The sequence below is a fragment of the Polyodon spathula genome, chromosome 5 (genome assembly GCF_017654505.1).
Source record: "Polyodon spathula isolate WHYD16114869_AA chromosome 5, ASM1765450v1, whole genome shotgun sequence".
NCBI lineage: Eukaryota > Metazoa > Chordata > Actinopteri > Acipenseriformes > Polyodontidae > Polyodon > Polyodon spathula.
In genome coordinates, this window is record NC_054538.1 from 18,281,266 (window position 1) to 18,308,026 (window position 26,761).

The following is a 26,761-nucleotide window of genomic DNA, read 5'->3' on the forward strand; positions in this document are numbered from 1 at the left end:
TGGACTTGCAGGGTGATGCTAATGCTTGTCTTCGTCTCTCCCAAGTTATTTCAGGGGTTGCAGTGGTGGGCCAGATTGAATAAATAACTGGACATTCCAAAATAGGGAGAAAAATTGGAAAAATTAATAAATTGTAAAAAAATAAAAAAATCATCCAATTATACAGACAACTAATCCTTTCCTCTTTCATGGGATTCGTGTTAAAATAAAATATATTATCCTAATAATAGATAATATATTATATATATATATATATATCTATATATATATATAAAAATATATCATAAATATATATACCAATACAATTACAGTAAACAGGGGAATTCTTTAGTAATATTTTAGAATGAGAAGCCTTTTGCGGCAAGGATTCTAAAAGTTTGTATTTTTTTTTTATTGATTTTTTTTTTTAAACAGAATTGTAGGTTTACAGTACAGTGTTTGCATTTTGGGTTTATAATTTGTAGCAATTATAAAACAAAGTAATATAAAATCACATGCAAGGGTTTATGCCAAACCTTTGGTTAGAACTTCTTCAAATACCGTAAAGAGGAACACATTCAGATTGTTTTGATGTGTGATGCAGATGGATAACGAGGGTATGGTGTCCAATTTAACAGAAAACATCCGGCACGACATGCTATTTCCAGACTTATAGGACATCCTGTATAAGTTTGCTGATAATGACCACAGTGGATATTGAGAACTAACATTACCTCAATATGATAGCCAAATCTGATGAGAAGTCAATGTCATGGTCACCAACATATTTAGCTTATACAGTACAGCCCTGCAAGTATAAAGCCACTACCTTCAAATGGTATTGGAGATACGAGGATTGGCAGTGTGACGACAGCTGATTTATAAAGTTATCGCCAGAAAAAAGGGATAATTTTTGTTGTTTAAAACCAAAGATCTATCTTGGCCTAGAGAACTACAGAATAATGTTGTCTACCAGTTTATTATAAAGCCAGGTTAGGTCTGGGAGCCAAACATTTCCACAGCCACAATATGACAACAATCTTATGTCACAGTGGAAAGTGTGGTTAGACTTTCCCTGAAATTTTCCAGAACATTGAAAATATGAATTTGGCATGAAGGCTTTACTAGATAATAGCAGCTGACGTAGTGGATGCAGAATTACAATTATAACTAAGCTCCCTAACAGAGATGCTTTATCATATTCTGTACAATGCTCTTGGCAGCTGCACAGAAAAATGGGGGCATTTAGTCTATTGACAAAACATACAATCCAGTTATAGTTATGAGAAAAAGCACTCAATCCAAAGTTGCAAACTCACAAGCAGATCTCATTTCTCTTCGGACTGCTCTGTTGGAAAGTTGCTGTTCGTGATTGTAAGCTGAAGACAACCTCACATATGTATTCCAAGAAAGAGTGCTGGCATCATATTAAACAATTTTCTTTTTTCAATCTCCCTTCGCTCTAAAACAAATAAATAAATAAAATACTTTTAAAAGCTTGCCGGTGACCCAAAACACACACTGGTTGGCTTCCAATTAAGAGATTAAAAATAGTTGTCCCAGCTAACAAATATTAAATACAATAACTATGTGTTTTTAGAACGCTTTGAAGATTGACAAGCCAAAATAAACAAACACTGCAAACCAGATACATTGGGTTGCCTCAGATGCAGACCTTTCAATTTCTTTAACCATGATGGGTACATGTTAAGTGCAGGGTGGTTATAGTTTCCTAAGGAGAGCCAGAAATAAACACAGTAGTAATCCATGTTTATGATGCACATCAGGGGCAGGCAACTCGTCTTCTAGTCCATTCCATTATTGTAGGACTTTGTGGTCACGCTTTGTTTTAAAGGGCCTGTGCCAGGTTGCCCACCCCTTGTGTGTATTTTATTTATGTACATAATATTTGTGTATTATTATTATTATTATTATTATTATTATTATTATTATTATATAGAATATTGTGTTTGTGTACGGGCGAACAAAACCAACCATCCTTGTTGTTTGAGATGGGAGAAAAGCTGGTCTCGTAAAATGTGGTTGGCATGGATGGGGTTGAATCCCCCATACTATGTAGCTTGTGGGAATGTGACTGGAGCCTTATTAAGGTTACTGTTTAATAGGTAATTAAGGCTCCAGCCACAGTATAAAGGACCCACTCCAGGTTCAGAGCAGGAGGAGAAAGTTAGAGAGTAAGAGCGAGAGCGAATGCTACCAGCCATCGAACAAGGTCCTCGTTTTGATAACAAGTATTATAATAGTTTGTGTTACATTTACTTTGACCAATGTGCCCTTTTCTTTTGGTGTGTTTTGTTTAACACTAGAACCACCAAGACAGTCTTTTGAACTGTTTTAGCAATTAAAATTTAAATTTCAATGAGTTTGTGAATTTCTTGTTACTAAAAATTTTGAACAAAAAGGTTTGTATTATATTTTTTATAGCACTTTGATTGGCGCAACTTTTGATGGATCTAAGGACCTATTTTTAGCAAACTTAATCTTACTTTCAATAGTTATTTTCAGAATTGATCGATCGCTATTGATTACTGTATGCTGTCTCTGTTATATCGTGGCATATGTGGTAGTAACTCGATGCTCAGGCATGCGTGTTTGACCAATCGCTTCTGACATTTTAGGATGTGTGGGAGGGTTTAGTCTCTCAAAATGTGTGAATGGTAGATTGATCACGTCAATCAAACAGCGAATGACTGATGCCTAAACTGGCCTATAGGATTTCTCTGTGTTGGTCAGTGTGGAATCCAGTAAGTCAAATAAACAAATTGAAGAGCTTTCTATTTGGGATCGTGGTTTGATTTGAGTAAATCCCGACGGCTACAACATTTAACAGGCCCACAGGAGATATTTGTCAAATTTTATTTTATTTTCACGTTATTTTCAGAACTGATCAGTCGTTATTGATTGATGTATACAGTCCCAGGCTGTGCTGCACCATCCGCAGTAATAATAATAATATAAAATATGTCGGTGCCCTAAAGGCTGCGAGTGAGTAATCGCTTGCAAAATTTTAGGACATGTGTAGGGGGAATTTAGTCTTTCGAAATTATATTTTGAATTTAGTTTTTGTCTACATTTAGAAATATATATAGTTTACATATTGACGCAATGAGTTCTGTTTTAAATGTTTTTTTAAACATTTAAATAATTTATTATTATTATTATTATTATTATTAAAAATGTTGAAGCAGCTATGACAGAAACATACTAACTCCTATTTCTTTTCTCCATAGATAGTTAACATATTAGCAATGTAAGACACGTGCACTTTGTGTAATTACCATGTTAGGAAAATACTTTTTTAGGGCTTTAAGTGGCACAGCAATTGTAACCCCCCCCCCACACACACACACATATTTTAATCTTCAATATTTCAATCAGTTGAGTAGATATGCCCAAGTAAATTATATCATTGAAAACAATATTTAGGTTTCCTATGTTTCCTTTAGAGACCTGTGAGAAATTTGACTTTTAAACAATTCAGTCCCAAATTCAAGAAAAACTTCTAGCACTGGGCGTGGAAAAACCCCTAGCAGCGAAGGGATTAAACAACAACAACAATCTATTTAGCAGAAACCATGTATTAATGTTTTGTCCTGTAATATATACAGACATGATTAGAGACCGATTTCTGGTGTTATTTCCAACTATTTTATCCCCCTTCACCTTTGTCGGCAAATGCACTTTCACGATTTTATTTTAAATCAAAATTTACCAAAATCTAATTTTAAATCAAAATTTGTCCAGCTTCCCTTCTGTATTCACTGAATTCTTTCATCTTCGATATTGCTGTTTTCATATATACTTTAATTTAAGCAGTCATTTTGTGTATGGCAAGGTTGCTAGAGTTTACAGCCTCTGTATTTCACCCCAAGGCTTTTGTATTGTATGTGCTGTTACCTGAGGATTAACCCTACTGGTCAACACTTGTTTTCTGTAGAATATTCCTCCAGTAAAAAGTAAATTTCTCTTCTTGGTTCCATTTGGGTTTCTTTGTTTCCGAACCATTTTTTTTCTTCTTCTAAGGTAAAATATTAAGGTAAAAATATGAGGTGACAGCACTTCCATTGTAATCAAGACGCGCTCGAGCTTCTCGGTGCACAACAAGATTACAGTCTATTGGCTGTAGAAAAGGCTGATGAGAAAAGCAATTAAGGGGTTTCCCTTCCCTTAGTGAACCAGTTAAGGTGTTTTAAGCAATGTTCTTAAGTGATTCCCTCAGGTAAGGGAAAATGTACCTTTGTATGTTAAAATGTATGTTTTATGCAACCAGGCACAGAGCCCTATGGATGACCAATAACCAATCAGTTAATAAACTAAAAAAGGCCCTTAAAATAAAGCATGACTGACTTTCCAGTCAGTTTCTTGTTTATTACACCGAGTTGAAAAGTCTTGCAATGGAATGAACTGGAAGAGCCAAGGTTTCCTAGTGTAAATGAAAGAAAAACCTGAAAAAAAGGTTTCTTAAAACAAACAAACAAAAAAAAAAAACTTTGTCAGTCAAAATGCCCATAAGAACATAAGAACATAAGAAAGTTTACAAACGAGAGGAGGCCATTCGGCCCATCTTGCTCGTTTGGTTGTTAGTAGCTTATTGATCCCAAAATCTCATCAAGCAGCTTCTTGAAGGATCCCAGGGTGTCAGCTTCAACAACATTACTGGGGAGTTGATTCCAGACCCTCACAATTCTCTGTGTAAAAAAGTGTCTCCTATTTTCTGTTCTGAATGCCCCTTTTTCTAAACTCCATTTGTGACCCCTGGTCCTTGTTTCTTTTTTCAGGCTGAAAAAGTCCCTTGCGTCGACACTGTCAATACCTTTTAGAATTTTGAATGCTTGAATTAGGTCGCCACGTAGTCTTCTTTGTTCAAGACTGAACAGATTCAATTCTTTTAGCCTGTCTGCATATGACATGCCTTTTAAGCCCGGAATAATTCTGGTCGCTCTTCTTTGCACTCTTTCTAGAGCAGCAATATCTTTTTTATAGCGAGGTGACCAGAACTGCACACAATATTCAAGATGAGGTCTTACAAGTGCATTGTACAGTTTTAACATTACTTCCCTTGATTTAAATTCAACACTTTTCACAATGTATCCGAGTATCTTGTTAGCCTTTTTTATAGCTTCCCCACATTGCCTAGATGAAGACATTTCTGAGTCAACAAAAACTCCTAGGTCTTTTTCATAGATTCCTTCTCCAATTTCAATATCTCCCATATGATATTTATAATGTACATTTTTATTTCCTGCGTGCAGTACCTTACACTTTTCTCTATTAAATGTCATTTGCCATGTGTCTGCCCAGTTCTGAATCTTGTCTAGATCATTTTGAATGACCTTTGCTGCTGCAACAGTGTTTGCCACTCCTCCTACTTTTGTGTCGTCTGCAAATTTAACAAGTTTGCTTACTATACCAGAATCTAAATCATTAATGTAGATTAGGAATAGCAGAGGACCTAATACTGATCCCTGTGGTACACCGCTGGTTACCACACTCCATTCTGAGGTTTTTCCTCTAATCAGTACTTTCTGTTTTCTACATGTTAACCACTCCCTAATCCATGTACATGTGTTTCCTTGAATCCCAACTGCGTTCAGTTTGAGAATTAATCTTTTGTGCGGGACTTTGTCAAAAGCTTTCTGGAAATCTAAATAAACCATGTCATATGCTTTGCAATTATCCATTATCGATGTTGCATCCTCAAAAAAATCAAGCAAGTTAGTTAGGCACGATCTCCCTTTCCTAAAACCATGTTGACTGTCTCCCAGTACCCTGTTACCATATAGGTAATTTTCCATTTTGGCTCTTATTATAGTTTCCATAAGTTTGCATATAATAGAAGTCAGGCTTACTGGTCTGTAGTTACCTGGTTCAGTTTTGTTTCCCTTTTTGTGGATCGGTATTACGTTTGCAATTTTCCAGTCTGTCGGTACCACCCCTGTGTCAAGAGACTGCTGCATGATCTTGGTTAGCGGTTTGTAAATTACTTCTTTCATTTCTTTGAGTACTACTGGGAGGATCTCATCCGGCCCAGGGGATTTGTTTATTTTAAGAGCTCCTAGTCCCTTTAACACTTCTGCCTCAGTTATGCTAAAGTTATTTAAAACTGGATAGGAACTGGATGACATGTGGGGCATGTTGTCCGTATCTTCCTTTGTAAAAACTTGTGAAAAGTAATCATTTAACATATTTGCTATTTTTTTTTCTTCCTCTACGATTTTGCCATTTGTATCTCTTAAACATTTAATCTCCTCTTTGAATGTTCTCTTGCTGTTGTAATATTGGAAAAACATTTTGGAATTGGTTTTAGCTCCCTTAGCAATGTTCATTTCTATTTCTCTCTTGGCCTTTCTAACTTCCTTTTTGACTTGCATTTCCCAAAGGAACTTACTTGATTTATTAAATGTTAGCTTTGCTGAATAGCTCTACCGCATTTAAATCACCTTTACTATTTCATGATCCCTCAGCCACCAAAGATATTCGGACCTGGAGATTTTACAATTATGCCAATAGTTTAAATACAAATTAATTAAAAAAAAAAAAATCCAATAAGAGAAGTCTCTGAAAATGAGTTTCCATGTTTCCAGGCAGACTGAAGGAAGAACCTTTGTTTGACATCATAATGGTTTTACCGTTTCAACATATCCTACCACAGCAATTTAATGTTAAGGTACTGCATGCATTGAAAATAAATAAATAAAAAATAAATAAATTTGAAGCTAAGCAGCAGGTTCTACTTACCATGTTGAATAGCCTTCATATCCAAGTGAAGGCTAGACATCAGGATTCCCACAACATGTGACCTTTTGTTGTTTAGCAACTTGACAACCTATGAAAATGAAGACAATCAAATTATATTCTATTAAGAGAAAACTGTAAGAGAAAACTTGATCCAAACTCGTTGGATTTAACTGCATATTAAAAAAAAAAAAAAACGCATCTGGAGTTATTATACAACTACAGTTCTTATGGAGATGCAACATTTACATTGTTTTGTTTACTGTATAAATGAATAACTGATTAAACATTATGCTGTCAAACAAGCAGTATGTGCACATAATCCCATCACTTAAATTTGCATAAAAGTGAACTTTTAAATAAGCAATATAAATAAAGGAATAGGCATGTGTACCAAATGAATGACACAGTAACATACATATGTAATACACTCTGAAACATCAAAAAACATGAACTAGCAAACAGGTTGCTAAACGTACAGTGTAAAAAAAACTACTATAATACACCACCCCCACCCCCCCACACACACTCAAAGTACAGCAACAAAGTTACTTTAACTAGCTAAAGACAGCGATTAAAAAATAAAAATAAAAAAGTAATATGCACATTACTGAAGCCTGCATTGTACGACCTTATAAAGTATAAGGTTACAACCACAACCGAGGTAATTCCACCACGTTACCCCCACATTTAAAAGATTCATGCAACGTGTTACTAACAACATGTTGTTCATAAATATGTATGCTCGGACCCTGCCTTTTCACTGCATTTTTAAAATCATGGTAACGTTATAGCTCCTACTTTTTACTTGTTTTTCGTAGTCCGAATTTTGATAAAAGTAATAGAATTACCTACCTATTATGTGTAGAATTATTTAATTTTAATTTTATTATTTAATGTTTAGCATGGGTGAAACCAGGATTAACATTATAACAAAATAATCTCCATGACAGATTAAATTATCATTTTATAGACATTGAATAAATTCAATATCCTGTTAGGTCATTGCCTGTTAACTTATAAAAGCATAATGTTTTTTAACAGTTATTTAATTTTACTTTTGGTCTATAAAATAAACTTCATAACTTTGAATTGTATCCACGTTGTTCTGTTAATGTAGGTACAGTATTTGTACTTTAATATTGTCCAATATGATTTGTATTGCGGGCCTCACGGGCGGTACAAACCTCAGTCGTCTACAAATCAGGAAGCTATATTAGCAATGCTTTCCTGCTTTCTGAAAGATACTAATAATGTACGTGTTAAAAAACTAATACCGGTAATTACGTAAGTGTTCACTCAGGGTTGGTCATATACTGCAAGTGGCTATAAAAAATGTCACGTTACATATTTTTTTCTACAGAAGTATTTTTACTAGTACAAATGCAAAGTGTTATTTTTGTGTGACTGTTGGGTGCAAGTTTAATTTTACAGCTCGAGTTAATTTTTGAGTCGTAAGATAAACTAGCTGAAACAATATTCACTACTAACGACATGACATCCCACTAATGACACTGGATAAACAATCTGGGCAAGAGCAGTAAGACAAAGTATTAACCAACCAGGCACAAGGTATTTTGCTTTATTATAGCAGCTTAGATTCACTCGTGTACCAGTTCTCTGCACATGGAAACCACATAATGTCACTAGTAAGCTTCAAAAACAGCATGAGTTCTTTACGCATAGCTAATTTACACATCAACCCCCTCCTTTCCCATTCATTTGCATGACGTCAGGTGAAAAGCCCTATTTACTCAAGTAAAATAAACTGAGCAAACGGAACCCTCAAACAACATTTTACACGAGACATTTCTTGTGTAAATGTCTCGAGTTAAAAAAACAAACAAAAAAAAAAAAAACCCTTGCATGGAAACCCCACGATAGGCAATTTGGTTACAAATCAATTTAAGAAGAAATTTCTCAGGAAAAAAAATGTAGATTGTTAAAAAAGGGAGGTAGAGTATATACCACAAATACCCAAACCAACACAGGAGGGGAAGGGATATACTTGCCACTTCCAAAATGTAAAATTATGAAAAAGGTATCTTGGCTTACCAGTAGCTGTCAATTAAAATAAAATTTATTACTGAAACACTCTTTTGTTCAGTACAGAAAACGAGATATGGAACAGCACTGGCTACAGCAACCTAGGATATCTAACAGAGTCAGTTGCGAGCCACTGTTACACAAAAGTTTTGGACAAACCCGGATTGATGTTCAAATGGATAAGCAGAAGCGCAGGGATACAATACATCAAAATGAGCAGCAAGAACTGACTTTCAGAGGGCATGATGACCTCTATTCCTCATAGAGGTAATTATGTGGAATTACTTTCTCTGATACTTTCTACGACAGCATGTTAAGCAATTACTTGTCAATAGTCACAGTATTCTCGGGTACAGAGATTCAGAACGACTTGATCTCTTCGGTGTCTCAGGGTTTGCTAGATGCAATAAAAAGTAGAAGTACAGGAAGCCATGTACAAGCCAAGCTTGTGACAATATTACTATACATCATCCAGAGACAGCAGGCTGGTGATGTGCACTGGATGTCTCGAATTCTGCCAACAATTTCTTGATTTCTGCCAATATGTCTTTTGCACTTGAGCACAGTTCTGCTGTGCATTTTCCATGTTTTTTTTTTTTCTTTCAAAGTCTCTACAATGTTTTGAACATGAAGAGAAAGTTCTGACAAACACTCTAGTCCCTTGTTCTCTGTTAGGAGCCACTTCTCAAATACTTTCCAAAAATAACAAAAAAATAGCAGCATGGACCAAAGTGTGGATTTCATTCTGGTGTTGAGGTAGGTGTTTAGGCAGGAATGATGATACTTAAAATTGTTTGCGACCATGTCGATGCATGAGTCTCCAAAAGTTACCCGATTTGTCACAAACAAAGACGTTTTCTTTTAGATGGATAGGAGATGGAGTCAAAGAGCGTGTTCGTAACAGATCTTTCAGGCCCATTAGTGGATATGGTGAAAAATTCAGAATATTTCCATCTCTTCTGCTCTACAGTCTTCCGGTTTGTGTAACTGTATTCCTCCTGTATATTTACATCATTGAAAAGTGGGAAAGTCACATTATCTTATCGGTTTTGAATTGCATAGAGAAGGGAATAGATATCCTAATATGGTAAACCTCTGTAGCAAACTCTTTTCAGTCCCATACTGACAAATAAGACATTTAAAATAGTCTGTATGAGGCCTGGATCTCTTTTGACTAATAAAAAGTGCTGGTTCCATTCTCATCTCTTCCTTACTCTTACCGGTGTAGAAAAAAAACAAAACAAAACAAAACAGATGGGGTCAGCTGGTATTATAACTGTCAGCCACTCCAGCACAAACACTCTGGCTACATTAGTAACTGAATTGAGGGGCTTCATGTAAGGTCTTAACCTTGTTTGAGATTACAAAATGCTTGTAATAGCTTTTAATAACTCTGCTAATCAGACACTGATGTAAAAATAAAAAAGAGAGATATCCAAGAGCTACTGCGCATTCACAATAAATTGAATAACCATTTATATACATAACAAGTTTGATTACATTTAACTTTCTGAAAATAAAGTCTTCATTAATTGAAACAGACCTATATTATAAAAACCTGAATAGCTTCTTGCTAAGGAATGCCCATACCAAGTTTCATTCTAATTCAATGACCAGTTCTTAAGATATGACTAAATATGTAAATGTGACACGCACATGAACGTGCCGCAGGACATATGGAAAGGCCCCAACACTATGTCTCCCAAGCTAGGCATAAAAACAGTATACTTGGTTGCAACACAATTCAGATATAATGAGGAGAAAAAAATACATTCAAGGCATTTAATTTTTTAATTTTCAACTTCAGAATTCAGCACTACATGGCAATAACTAGAAGTTGGAATAATGGCAGGATGTACCATTTCAATGGAAATAATTATTAGGGCATCAAAATGGGTAGTGGGAGGAGAGCGCTTGGCTTCTGGTATGCGACTACCACCAATTCGAGCACACATGGATGACATGACAACAATGACTACAAAAGTAGCCTGCACTAATCGGTTATTGGGCAAATTAACCAATAACATTGAATGGGCACAAATGCAATTCAAGCCCACTAAATCAAGGAGCTTCTCTATAATTAAATGTAAGTAGTAGATAAAAGTAGTAGATAAAAGGTTCTACATCAATGGTGAGGCAATACCAACAGTGTCCGAGAAGTTAGATAACAAGCAATGGAAGAGTTGAAGAGCACAGACAGCAGCACTTTACCAGGCAAACTGAAACTCTGGTGCTTTCAGTTTGGTCTATTGCCAAGACTGCTTTGGCCACTGACTGTGTACAAGGTTTCCTTGACAACAGTTGAGAAGCTGGAAGCTTTAATCAGTTCATATGTCAGGAAATGGTTGGGAGTTCCATGCTACCTCAGCAGAGTGGGACTTTATGGTAAAGGAATACTGCAGCTACCAATCTCTGCTCTAACCGAGGAGTTAAAGTGCGCCAAAGTCCGACCGGAAATGACATTAGTAGATTCACGTAACAAATGCGTAAGGGAGGCAGCACCTGTGTTGAAAACTGGAAGAAAATGGACGGCAAAGAAAGCTGTGGAAGATGCTAAGGCTGCCCTTCGAATCGTAGAATTATGGGGCAAGTTCAGCATGGAAAAGGAGGTTTTGGTCTCAGTACATGGCACAAGGCAACCCCAGCTCAACAGAGGAAGCTGGTAGTCAATGAGGTGCAAAAGCAGGAGAGGATCAGGTGTATAAAGGCCATTTCCCAGGCCAAGCAGGGAGAATGGATGAGATGAGAGAGTGTGGAACAATACAAGATCGGCTGGCAAGACCTATGGACAGTGGAACAGAACAGGACCAGTTTCCTCGTCAGATCAGCATATGATATTCTCCCATCACCAAAGAACCTAAACCTCTGGATGGGTGAGGATCCCTCATGTCCTTTGTGTTCACCACCTGCAACATTAAGGCACATTTTAACAGGATGCAAGGTGTGTCTTAGCTAAGGACGGTTTACTTGGCGCCATGACCAGGTGTTGCGATGTTTGGCCTTAGCATTGGAAGACAAGTGTAACCTGACCAATAAGTTGCCACCGGTTCCATCAAAGCATTACACACAAAAGACATTATTCCTCCATCCAGGAGAACAACTACAAAGAAAAGGTGTTAAAACCAAGCCTCGACAACTGGAAGCTGCTACAGACTGGAAGCTGCTGGCAGATGTTGGTCAACGGCTCATTTTTCCACCTGAGATTGCCACCACTAACCTTCGACCAGACATTGTCTTGTGGTCTTGATCAGCACGCCTTGCTCACCTGGTTAACAGTACCATGGGAAGATAACAGGGCTGTGGATGAGGCATATGAGAGGAAGAAACTTTGGTATGCTCAACTAGCTGCTGAAGCGGAACAGCGAGGACGGAGAGTCAGAGTTTACCCAGTGGACATGGGTTGTCGAAGATTTGTGGCACATTCTACGACCCAGTTTCATAGAGACGTCATGTTTAGTGGCCAAGAGTAGCGTCATACAGTGAAAAACTTATAGGAAGAGGCAGAAAGGAACAGCAACTGGCTGTGGTTTAGACGGAACGATTCTGGATGGGGATCTCAAGCACAATAGAAAGAAAGCAACGCTGATGTAAATGAAAGTAAGCTGGGCTGAGCTGAGTGGTGATGGGGGGGGTGATGCAGGGATGCCAGAATTACTGTCGAGCCCTCTTGAGGTGTCGTGGGCTAGTCAACGAAACAACAAGCATGGAAGGTGCCCACTTGAAGACCCCAGAGATGTACCCTATGTACATCCCCTATGTAACCATCTACAATCCAGATGGTTGTCATGCTGATGTGCTGGGGAGACCGCACTGGGTTGATCCCCGGGGCCAGTATCACAGCCGTTGTGTGCTGAAGCGCTGGGGAGGCAAAATGAGCTGATCCCTGGAGCCAGCATTACACTTCAGCAGTCAACACCAGACAGAAGGATATCTACATCATCAGATGGAAAACAATGCAAATGGATGGAGAGGCAGATGGATCACATTAGTTTACTGCAAAGTTAAGTCTTGGTTGGTGCTTATCTTGGCGAGAGCCGAGTTCAAATCAGCATGAAGTACAACATCTACTCTCATGTAATGGAAATCATGTAATGCTAGAATGTAATACAGTAACAAAAAATCTTAGGCCACTAACCTGCTAAAAAAGTACAATGAAGCAGTGCTGTTAATCTTCTGGGTTTCATAAATTGTAAGGTAGAACGTTTGGTTTAAAGCACTATATTAGCACACATATTAAATGGTTTATGTAACCAACTTATACTACCAGGTATGCTTTGTTTTTGTTCACAAGCGCTACTATTTCTAGTTAAAAATTTATTTACAAATGCTTGCTATTCAAAACATGCATAGATAGTGTTTAAAAGAAGAATTTATGAAGTTATAAAACATTTGTGAAAAAATGGGAAAACATTGGAAATTTAATTTTTTTATTGACACATCTTGAAAACCATGTATATTTGTGATTTAAAACAAAGTTGAAATCAAAGAAAATGTATTTGAAAGCAAACCAAGCTATTCAATTAACCATGCATAAAGCACCATGTAATCAAAGCTATCGAATCAAAGAATCACTAGTATAGGGAATTGGGGGACATGCTGTAGGAGAGTTATATCCGAGGTGCATTTTATATACAGTGCCTTGCAAAAGTATTCAGACCCCTGACCAATTCTCTCATATTACTGAATTACAAATGGTACACTGAAATTTCATTCTGTTCGATATTTTTTTTTAAAAAACACTTAAACTCAAAATTAATTATTGGAAGGTGACGTTGGTTTTATGTTGGGAAATATTTTTAAGAAAAATAAAAAACTGAAATATCTTGCTTGCATAAGTATTCAACCCCCACTCATTATTATTAAGTCTTTTGGGCTAAGTATGTACCAGCTTTTCACTGTGTCAGAGTGATTTTGGCCCATTCTTCTTGGCAGATTTGCTCCAGGTTGTTCAGGTTGGTTGGACGACGCTTGTGGACCGCAATTTTCAAATAGTGCCACAGATTCTCAGTGGGATTGAGATCAGGACTTTGACTGGGCCACTGTAGGACATTCACCTTTTTGTTCTTGAGCCACTCCAATGTTGCTTTGGACTTGTGCTTTGGATCATTGTCCTGCAGAAAGGTAAATTTCCTCCCAAGCTTCAGTTTTTTAGCAGACTGAAGCAGATTCTCTTGCAGTATTTTCCTGTACTTTGCTCTATCCATTCTTCCTTCAATTGTAAAAGATGCCCAGTCCCTACTGATGAGAAGCATCCCCACAGCATCATGCTGCCACCACCATACTTCACTGTAGGGATGGTGTGTCTTGAGGCATGGGCAGTGTTAGGTTTGCGCCACACATAGCGCTTTGAGTTTTGGCCAAAAAGCTCTATCTTGGTCTCATCTGACCACAAAACCTTTTCCCACATCGCAGCTGGGTCACTCTCATGCTTTCTGGCAAACTCCAGACGTGCTTTCAGATGGTACTTTTTGAGTAACAGCTTCTTCCTTGCCACCCTCCCATACAGGCCAGTGTTATGCAGAGCTCTTGATATGGTTGACTGGTGCACCATTACTCCACTCCCAACCATTGAACTCTGTAGCTCCTTCAAAGTGATTGTTGGCCTCTCTGTGGCTTCCACAAGTCTCCTTCTTGTGGCAGTGCCTGGGTGGGGTGATGCAGCTTCCACTTCCTGATTACTGATCCAACTGTGCTCACTGGGATATCCAAACACTTGGATATTATTTTGTACCCTTTCCCTAATCTATGCATTTGTATTACTTTATCTCTAACTTCTGTAGAATGCTCTTTGGTCTTCATTTTACTTCAGATTCACAGCCTTACCAATGATCCTTCAACAGTGGGGTTTTTATCCAGAAAATATGACAGCAACTTTAATGGTTCCAATGGTAAGGTAATTGTGTCCTCGTTAGGGCAATTTCTTTCATTGGTGCAAACTGGGAGCTTCCACAGCACAGGGGTTGAATACTTATGCAAGCAAGATATTTTAGTTTTTTATTTTTCTTAAAAATATTTCCCACCATAAAACCAATGTCACCTTACAATAATTGATTCTAAGTTTAAAAATAAAATATCAAACAGAAAGAAATTTCAATGTACCATTTGTAATTCAGTAATTGGTCAAGGGTCTGAATACTTTTACAAGCCACTGTGCGCGCACACACACACACACACACACACACACACTGTGTCTTGCAAAAGTACTGACCCTGCCTATAGTGTCCCATTTTGTGAAATTACAAAATTATGCATACACATTTTTTAAAACTTAATATTTTCTTCAAAACTTGAAGTCTCTTCACAGATTCTCAATAGAATCCAAGCCAGGACTTTGACTGGGCCACTCAAGGACATTCACTTTCTTATTCTTAAGCCACTCCAGTGTAGCTTTGGCCTTGTGCTTTGGATCATCGTCCTTCTGAAAAGTGAATTATCGCCCCAGTTTTAAGTCTTTAGCAGACTAAAACAGGCTTTCCTCTGGTATTTTCCTGTACTTTGCTCCATCCATTTTTCCTTCAATCCTAACAAGCTTTCCAGTCCCTGCTGAGCAGAAGCATCCCCATAGCATGATGCTGCCACCACCGTGCTTGACAGTAGGGATGGTGTTGACTGGAAGATGTGCTGTGTTGGGTCTGCGCCAAGCGTAACACTTGGCATTTAGACCAAAAAGTTCCAATTTGGTCTCATCTGACCACAACACCTTTTGCCAAATTTTTTCAGGATCACTCTGGTGCTTTGTAGCAAACTCCATGCAGGCTTTAAGATGATTATTTTTTGTAATGGCTTCCTTCTTGTCATCCTGCCATACAGGTTACTTTTGTGAAGTGTTCTGGATATTGTTGACTGATGCACATTTTCTCCCATCTCAGCCACTGAACTCTGCAGCTTTCAAAGTTGTCATTGGCCTCACAGTGGCAACCCTCACCAGTTTCCTCCTTGCCCTGCTGCTCAGTTTGGAGGGACGGCCTGATCTAGGCAATGTCTGGGTGGTACAATGCACCTTCCATTTCTTGACGATTGAGTAGATTGTGCTCGCAGGGATATTCAGAGACTTCGACATTTTTTTGTACCCTTCTCCTGATCTGTGCTTTTCAATGACTTCATCCCTGACTTGCTTTGAAAGCTCCTTGGTCTTCATGGTTGAGACTTTGCTTGAAATTCACTACCTGACCAAGGAGCCTCACAGAGACAGGTGTTTTTTATTCTGAAATGATGAGAACCACTAACATTGCACACAGACAGAGGCCATTCAACTAATTGTGTGGCTCGTTAAGGTCATTTTGTGCACCTGAATTAATTTAGGTTTACGACAGCAAAGTGTTTGAATACTTATGCAATCATGAGTTTTCCATTTTTATTTCATATTAATTATACATGTACTTATTTCATTTTGTTGTTGCTTTGAATGTGTGGAGTAGGTTGTGTACATAACACATTAATTCCTACTTCAAAGTGTCATGACTGCAAGCTTTAAAACAACAAAATGTGAAAACTGTGACAGGTTCTGAGTACTTTTGCAAGGCACAGTACACATACATACATACATACATACACACACGCACACACACACATACACTGTGGTTTGCAGAAGTATTCACTCCCTACCAATAATGTCACATTTTGTTGAATTACAAATAATTTATGCAGTTTTTTTTTTTTTTTTTTTCATTCAAAGCTTTAGTGGTTCAACTGAACACTTATATGAGGAGGTTAAATGTCAACAAAATCTTCAAAGAAAATGTACAAAATGAAATTTACTGGTTGCATAAGTATTCAGCTTCTTTTTGGATAGGTCTCTACCAGCTTTGCATAGTAGGATGGTGAACTTTTTGCCCATTCTTCACTGGAAAATTGCTCCAGTTCTGATAAGTTTGTTGGCGATCATTGATGGACTGCAATCTTCAAGTCTCACCATAAATTTGTTATTGGATTAAAGTCAGGACTTTGACTGGTCCACTCAAGAACATTAATTATTTTCTTGTTCAACCACTCCAGTGTGGCTTTGGCTTTGTGCTTCAAGTCATTGTCCTGCTGAAATGTGAATTTCCTCCTCAGTTTCAGAGTCTTGGCTGACTCGAACAGGTTTTCCTCAAGGATTCGCCTGTAGTTTGCACCATCCATTCTCCCCTCTATCCAGACAAGCGTCCCAGTCACTGCTGAAGAGAAGCATCCCCATAATATGATGCTGCCACCACCATGTTCGACAGTTGAGATGGTGCTGACTGGGTGATGTGCAGTATTGGGCTTGCGCCAGATGTATCGCTTGGAATTTAGACCGACCCCAAAGTTAAATTTTTGTCTCGTCTGACCACAAAACCTTTTTCCACATTTCTCCTATATCATCTACATGCTTTTTCACAAACTTCATACGTGCTTTAAGATAAGGCTTTGGAATAATGGCTTCTTTCTTGCCACCCATCCATACAGGCCAGCTTTCTGTAGGGACCAGCTTATTGTTGATGTGTGAACACTGACTCCCACCTCAGACACAGCACTTTGCAGATCTCTCAAGGTCATTGTTGGCTTCAGAGTGACATCCCAAAAGTTTCCTGCTTGCCCGGCTGCTCGGTTTGGGTGGACAACCTGATCTGAGTAGTGTCTGGGTGGTATGATGCATCTTGCACTTATTAATGATGGAAACCACTGTGCTGGGAGGGATAAGCAGCGCCTTTGAAATTTTCTTGTACCCTTTTCCTGCTCTACGCCTCTCTATGCTCCTTGGTCTTCATGGTTGCTTTGTTGGATCACTATCCGAGTTGCAGCTTGAAAGTCTTTATATACCTGAGGGAAATGATCTACAAATTAAACCGCTTTGAGTACACACGGGGCTGAAACCATTTCACAAATTTTGTGACCTTTCAAACAAATCACTTGCACCTGAAATGATTTAGGGCTGCAGTAGCAAAGGGGTTGAATAATTATGCAACTGAGATTTCTGTTTTTCTCTGTAAATCTTACTTATTTGGATTCTAATAGCATTTTTTTTTACTTTGTCAATGTGGAGTAGTTTATGAAGATTCTACATGTAAAGTGTAGTTTGAAAACGTTGTGGAGTACTCTCAGGTGCAAAGAAAATGTGAACACACACTTGTAATTAATCAGAGTCATCTCTTAACAGAAGCAAGCTGGATAGTAAAGGTATCTTAGAACAAATGTACTATAGTATGTTGTTTTAAAACTAACACTAAATATAACACTGCATTGCTATCACTAAACTTAAATTACTGATATGAGCAGTCTGGGAAATCCTGTTGCTGCGTTGACCCATCTCCATCATGTTTTGAGAAACTAACAATTTATTACAGTACAATAACTGACCACAGGAAATTTGTAACCACTTGACTTGAAGATGTTCTTAAGTAACATTTTACAAAATGCTTTGAAAGAACCAAAATAAGACAATATGGTCTATTTTAATGATATTACAAGCAGTGGATTCAAATACCAGAACCTTTAAACATTTAAATCTACTTTTTCCCAGTCCTTATTTCAGTACTGTCAAGAGATATCGATAAGGTGAGCACACCAACTGGCTAAATATAAAGGAGGCTGTACTAAGATCCTCCACAGTTTAAATAATTCTTGTTATTTTTAGAACACAATCATACACAATATTAAGAAAAGTACTACTAATGCACATCTTTATATTTTAAAATAAATTACATTTTGTATGGAGAATTGGCAGAGGTTTAAAAAATGCTTACGCCTGAATTTCACCCAATTGCTTTCATTTCACAAATGGAATGTCCTGGCTCATGTAAAAAGCAACAAGCTACATTATTATGGGCCAACATTTCCTTTGTTTTGAAGTTTTATGATTCCCAAACCTTTGACAGGCAATTCTGATAATAATTGGAGAAATTGCACAATGCAAATCATAAGGGTACTACCACATGATTTAGTAATTAACTTCATGGGACTTTCAATATATGATCGCTTTATATTAATTGTCAGTTTAATATTTTAAAATGTGCCAAGGAAAACACAGAAGACTGCTGTCTTTTATTAACCAATGAGGCAACAAAAAATACTTTAAGTGGAAAAAGAAAAGGAGACTGTGATGAGTCAAAGGGATTTCGGTCTGTGATTCAGCCTCCCGACAGTAGATGGCATCAAACCAACTCGGGACTTCCCTTACCAAGATCTCGTGACCATGGCAAAAGTCATCTTTTGAGGGGCGGCACCTTGGTGAGGGGCGGAAGTACGAGTATGTAAATTCCAGCCACTGGAGTCAAGTGAAGGATAAGGACACTTGTCAGTTAGGGATTGGTGTTCCATTGACTACAGAGGCGGGACATTACATACTAAAGGGAACGTACTACTGTGTTCGGGGTTGGTCCGAAAGTAAAATAGGAGGAGTAATGGGTGGAGGGAGAGACTGGTTTGGTGCAGCGGGATTTTTAAAACCAAAAAACACTAACATTTCTTTTGTCTTTTTTTTGTTTATGTATGGGTCGCCACGAAGACGATTAAAGACGAGTCATCATGGTTTGTTTTGGATTTCACCCCTGCACTCCTTCCCTCACACCATTTTGTTTTCTTTTGTTATTTAATTATTTTGTTGTGTATAGATAATAAAAATAAATTATTTTATTTCTGTACACATAAATTACTGTCTGGACATTCCATTTAATACACTCTAGCCTCACAGAGACATACAGGTAGTGGACAAAAAAATGGAAATGGTTAAATGAGGGACACCAAGTATATTGAAGGGCTTCCATACAGGTGTGGCTCATGCGTTAATTATGCAAATAACACCCCAGCATGCTTAGGGTCATGCATAAAAATGCTGGACAGACCTGGTTACCTATAATTATGGCTAGCATGGCTGGAAGAGGAGACCTCAGTGTCTTTGAAAGAGGGGCGATTGTTGGGGTGTGTTTGGCAGGAGCTTCAGTGACCAAGACAGCTCAACTTGCTGATGATTCACGAGCTACGGTGTCTAAGGTGTTGTCGGCATGGAACTCCAAGGGAAAGACATCATCAGCAAAGGGCAACAGTGGGCAGAAGCGCATTCTCCAGGATTGTGATATTTGTGCATTAATTCGAAGTGCAAGGCAAAACAGGCAAGCAACTGCAGATCAATTGACTGCAAATTTCAACCTGGGGCGCGAGCAGACCGCTTCATCAAAAACAGTCTGCCGAGAACTCCACACAGCAGGATACCATAGTCAAGTTGCAGTGCACAAACCGCTCATTACACCTGGCAATGCTAGTGCAGCAAAGAGCACAGGCAATGGACTACGAAGCAGTGGAGAAATGTGATAGTCAGATGAATCATCCTTCACAATGTTCTCAACAAATGGATGAGAGCACGTGTGGTGCCAACCTAAAGAACGCTACAGCCCTGAGTGCTTGTTCCAACAGTGAAGGGTTCTGTTGGTTCCGTAATGTTATGGGGCGCATTTTCCTGGCATGCACTCATTCCCTTAGAAGGCAAGGTCAGTGCTAATTGCTACTTACTGGTACTGAGTGATAGTGATAGTGATCATCTTCATCCTATGTTGCAGCATTTCTTTCCTGCCGGGGAGGCATGTGCGGTCTCCCAGTGGTTTGATGAGCATGACACTGATGTCATGGCCTTCTCAGTCACCAGATCTGAACGCAATCGAACATTTATGGGATATTCTGGAACGACGCCTGAGACAGCGTTTTCCAACTCCATCAACCAGGCGTGAGTTGATTGACTTTCTCGTGGAAGAATGGTGCCGCATCCCTCCTGCAGAATTCTACAAGCTGGTAGACTCTATGCCATGGCGCATACAGGCTGTACTGGCCACACATGGTGGCCCAACACCCTATGAAGTGACTTTACATTGGTGTTTCCATTCCATAGTCCCCTTAGTTTATCATTCATAAAGCGTAGAAGTGTGTACATTTAACCACCAGTGTTGTGCATTATTATATTATTATATATATATATATATATATATATATAAATAAGATAAATGCACAACACTGGTGGTTAAATGTACACACTTCTACGCTTTATGAATGACAAACTAAGGGGACTATCATGGTTTCACAAAAGTTCTTATGAAGTTCCTTGAATTACAGCACTGTTATTCAAGTTTAAAAAAAAAAAAAAAACACCTTGGTAAATAATGTTATTTTTATTTATTTATTTTAACCATTCTCATTATCATCGAGATCTGACAATTTTAACAAAAGTCATTATCTTATTCATATACAAAGTCTCAGATCCAAAGCATAACTAATCAGCTCCATTATTTTTTATAATGATTTTTGCCAAAATGTAATAGACTTGAGGTATAAGAGAGCTCATATATAATGCATTTAATACAACTTACTTTAAGATTCTTGTAAGAGACCAGAAATACTGAATGCAAGATGCCGGCACTAGTAAATCCATTGCTGACTTTTATAGTAAATTAAAAAGGACAAAAGTCACTCAATGATTGGCTGGATGTTAATACAGCTATGTAGGATTGCTGCCTATTGTTGAGTGACTATTTTCCTAATAGTAAGCAACCATAATCTCATTCAGTTTACAGTATCACTATGATACAATTTTAAAAAATCATAAGATTTATGGGTAAGCTTAGAAGTAACCAGTTTTGATTTGATATTATATAACCCTGAACTGTCTAAGACTGTTGCTCTAACATGTAAAAGTTAATTTGTCAGGTGCAGGCATCCAATATTCCCCCTGCTGAGCATGTAATCCCCTGGCAAGGAAACATAGTGGAGGCGGTCATAACGTACATACTGTCTGTACCTGCTTAAACAGATCACCCCATATTTCTCCATATATCTGGAGAACCACAGTGATTAAACTTTTAGCATAAACTGCTGGGAATATCTAGGGATATATGGGGATGTCCATCAGTGATATAGTCAAGACCAAAATTGAGACCAAGACCAAAACCAGATATGTTGAGACCGAGACCAGTACACACACACACACACACACACACACACACACACACACACACACACACACACACACACACACATATATGCAAACTACATATAAAGCAATACTCAACAGCTCATAGGCCTCAATAACTCTATTCTCATGTTTTCACATATATTGTGCTTCTAAAATTACTTAATCTTTCCATGAAGACCAAGGAGCTTTCGAAATAAAATCAGGGATTAAGTGGTAGAGGCGCACAGAGCAGGAGAAGGGTGTAAGAAAATTTCAAAAGGTGTTGATTACCCCTCTCAGCACAGTGAAGTCCATCATTAAGAAGTGGAAGATGCATCATATCACCCAGACACTACCCAGATCAGGCAGTCCTCCCAAACTGAGCAGCCGGGCAAGCAGGAAACTGGTTCGGAGTGTCACTCTGAAGCCAACAAAGACCTTGCGAGATCTCCAAAGTTCTGTGTCTGAGAAGGGAGTCAGTGTTCACACACATCAACAATAAGCCAATCCCTACACAAAGCTGGCCTGTATGAACGGCTGGCAAGAAAGAAGCCATTACTCAAAAGCCTCATCTTAAAGAGAATTAATGTTCTTGAGTGGACCAGTCAAAGTTCTGACTTGAATCCAATAACAAATTTATGGCGAGACTTGAAGATTGAAGTCCATCAACGATCGCCAACAAACTTATCAGAACTGGAGCAATTTTTCAGTGAAGAATGGGCAAAAATTTCACCATCCTACTGTGCAAAGCTAGTAGAGACCTATCCAAAAAGACGCATAGCCATAATTGCTGCAAAAGGTGCTTCTACCAAGTACTGACTTAAGGGGCTGAATACTTATGCAACCAGTAAATTTAATTTTATACATTTTCTTTGCAAGTTTTGCTGACATTCTCATGTAACAGTGTTCAGTTTAACCACTACAGCTTTGAATAAACCTTGAACACTAAGTGCCTATAGAAAGTCTTCACACCCTTTCAAAATTTTCACCTTTTGTTGCCTTATAGCCTGGAATTAAAATGTTTGTTTTTTTCTTTCATTTATCTACACATCCTACCCCACATTCAAGTGAAAAAAATATTTTAGAAATATGTAGAAAATTAAATTAATAATAAAAACTAAAACAGCTTGGTTGGTTAAATGTCCACCCCCCTTGTAATAACAATCATAAATTAGCTCAGGTGTAACCAATCGCCTTCAAAATCACACACCCAAGTTAAGTGGCCTCCACCTGTGTTAAATTGTAGTGATTCACATAATTTCAGGATAAATTCAGCAGTTCCTGTAGGTTCCCTCTGCTGGATAGTGCATTTCAAAGCAAAGACTCAATCATGAGCACCAAGGCACTTTCAAAAGAACTCGGACAAAGTTGTTGAAAGGCATAGATCAGGGGATGGATATAAAAAGTATCAAAGGTCTTGAATATCCCTTACAGCACAGTCAAGATTATTATTAAGAAGTGGAAGGTGTATGTCACCACCAAGACCCTGCCTAGATCAGACCGTCTCTCCAAAACTGGATGACCGAGGAAGAAGGAGACCGATCAGAAAGGCTACCAAGAGGCAAATGGCAACTTTGCAAGAGCTAAAGGCTTTTATGGACAACACTGGTCAAAGTGCGCATGTGACAACAATATACCAAGCACTCCTGTGACAAAGTGCCTGCCCCTGTGTGTATTTTCTGTTATACATTGCATGTTGTGTGTTAATGTTGGTGTATAGTCACTGGTACACAGGATATAAACAGGTCTGTAACACGAGTGCTTAAAATGTATATTTATATTTAGGCATGAGGATTGCACAGCACTTCACGTGCAAGTAAAAAGTAATAATATGTGAGCACGGGGAATTGCACTCTATTAATTAACGTGCAGTTGTACCGAGACTCCAATTGAATGATTGATTAGAAAAATAACTATTTACTGAAAAATAAACAAACAGAAAAGAAAACATTACGCTCACATTCTCTTTTGCTAGTACGGGATTGGCATATCTTCTAATCTCTCCAGCCAATCAGTGGCTCGTTGCAATGGCTTTACCCATCGTAAGTATGGTAAGTGTGTGGTCTGTATTTTTTGTCATTAATAACTTTTTGCCTGTGTGTGAATGAATTAAAAAAAGTAAGCCTTTTTAATTTGGGTGAAAATGAGGATATAACATAAAATCTAGAGTACTGTCAAGACCAGATGTGCCGAGATCGAGATCAAGACCTCAAAATGTGATCGAGATCGGTCTTGAGACCAAGCCCAGGTCTCAAGACTCCATTTCTGGTGTCCATCTGTGTGCACATCCTTCCATCTGTACGTGACACTTAGTTTTACAAATATCTAGATAATCGCTTATTCAATTGTTTAATAAACATGTAATTTATAATTCTTACTCTTATATGTTGCACACGCTGTTGTTATATAGTATGTCATGGTCACCATGCTGACAGGTCTAATTTAGACTTTACAGTCATGGCAGGGGAATATGTTCCAGGCAGGAAATGACATGAATAAAAATCAGCAGTATTCAGAGATTACCAACATGTATACAGTATCCAGTAGAATACAGCATGTGTATCTGTGTGATAACACGAATGGGAAATACACAGAAAGAGTACACAGAACTGCAAATGCAAGTCAAAAAGGAAGTTAGAAAGGCCAAGAGAGAAATAGAAATGTGTAAGGGAGCTAAAACCAATTCCAAAATTTTTTCCAATATTACAACAAAGAGAACATTCAAAGTTAAATGTTTAAGAGATACAATAACCCTGGTTCCATGAAATAGAAACTTAAATCATCACCGTATGGGTATTTAAAATAAACTTTCTCAAAGCACGAATCCTAAATATGAGATGCCGAAGCTGCTCTCCGAGCCAATGACGCAGCCATGGCCCGCCACCAAGGGCACAAAAACATTCCACTCATAGATCTCATCAACATTTTTTCTTCACACCTGCCGCAATCATGGACGCACTGACCTTGAAGGTTGAAGGCATCTACAAACTGGACACAAAGCGACAAGTGAATGCATAAAAAATAAAACATGCATTTTTGATATAAGCCATGTGCACTGTCTGCGATGTGACGGGCAACACTGATTCCTAAATGTGATTTTGTCACATGGCAGCTAGGGAACAAAAGTAGGAGGAGTGGCAAACAATGGGCAGATACATGGCAAATGACATTTAATAGAGAAAGTGTAAGGTACTGCACCCTTGTCTTCATCTAGGCAATGTGGGGAAGCTATAAAAAAGGCTAACAAGATACTCGGATACATTGTGAAAAGTGTTGAATTTAAATCAAGGGAAGTAATGTTAAAACTGTACAATGCACTAGTAAGACCTCATCTTGAATAAACCTCGCTATAAAAAAGATATTGCTGCTCTAGAAAGAGTGCAAAGAAGAGCGACCAGAATTATTCCGGGTTTAAAAGGCATGTCATATGCAGACAGGCTAAAAGAATTGAATCTGTTCAGTCTTGAACAAAGAAGACTACGTGGCGATTCTTGCATTATTCTAAAATACCCACAGTGTCGACGAGCTGTACAATGGAAAGAACATTCAACAGAAAATAGGAAACACACTTTTTTACACAGAGAATTGTGAGGGTCTGGAATCAACTCCCCAGTAATGAAGCTGACATGGGATCCTTCAAGCTGCTTGATGAGATGATCAATAAGCTACTAACAACCAAACGCTAGTGTGTATGATCCTCTCGTTTGTAAACCTTTTTCTAAAATAGGTATTCTGAAAAGCTATTGCTGGGATGTATTCTACATTTTTATTAGCTGTTCCATAAATAGAACTAAATCATCACCGTATGGGTATTTACTTTCTCAGCTGATCCTATATGAATGCAAGAGGAGAGCCATGGCCCGCCACCTATCACAAAAACATTCCACTCATAGATCTCATCAACATTTTTTCTTCACACCTGCCGCAATCATGGACGTGACCTTGAAGGTTGAAGGCATCCATTTTATCAAAGGACAAATCACATTTTTCAAGAAAAACAGGGTTTGATATAAGCCATGTGCACTGTCTGCGATGTGACGGGCAACACTGAAAATGTGATTTTGTCACATGGCAGCTAGGGAACTGACCAATGAGGAAAAGCTTCCCTTGCGTGCCTTCAGTAAACAATGGCAGAAGAAAAAGGTCATTCTTGCAGTATCAAAATACCCAGAGCTGTACAATAAAGAACACAAAAATTATGAAGACATGGCAAGGAAGTGAATGCGGGCAAAATAAAACATGCATAATAAACCTAAAATTCAGTTTCAAGTACGAAACATAACCATTACCGTATGGGTGAGGGTACCAAAGCAGTCGCAAGGGCAAGATTACACAACGACTGGAATGCTACAAGACTAAGGCCAATTCCACAGACTGGTTGACATGAAATACTGAGATAGTCTTTGGCAAAAAGGCAGGACTGGTACAGAGTGTATCCTTTGTCCTGGCCTCCGTAAAAATTAAGCAGGTTTTTGCAAAAGAAAACGAGTTCCAATGGCACAGAAAAACTGTTGAAGCAGCACTGTTGGCATTACAATAACCAACTCTTTCTCCACGTTTCTTGACACGTGAGCACTGAATTCCAGATTTAATAATTTAAAAAGGTCTGTATTTAAAGTTAACATAGTTTTAACAATTAGAGAAAGCTAAAAGACATAGGTCCTAGATCATATAAACACATACACAATTTGCATGTTCTGCTATCAGTACAGCATTAATCTATGTGCTGAATGTGTTCTTCATTAGATCATGAAAACAAAAAGAACAAACAAGATATTCAGCAGAACAGTAATTCAGTACAAATGTTTCCAAAAGACTGCCTGCAGCAATGCTGCACTGGATGGCTTCTTTGATCAGCTGTATTCTATAATTCAAAGGGAAGACAGCAGCTGGACTCACTGATTAGAAGCAACACAAACAGAAGACCACTAAAATATAGATGTACTGAACAAATAATTGTGAGACCCAGGTACAAAAATTGTGAATCATTCAAAGCAATACATTATTTAAAATTTTAAAGCAACAAGTTTTCAGATGCTGAGAAAGTTTCAGGAATTGTGAAATGTTAAGAAAACTTTTTGCAAT

General features: G+C 38.1%; 1 pseudogene; it reads right to left on the bottom strand.

The window, feature by feature from the left end:
• LOC121315470 overlaps nt 1-26,761 on the bottom strand; it is a 175,481-nt pseudogene that overhangs the window by 70,440 nt on the left and 78,280 nt on the right.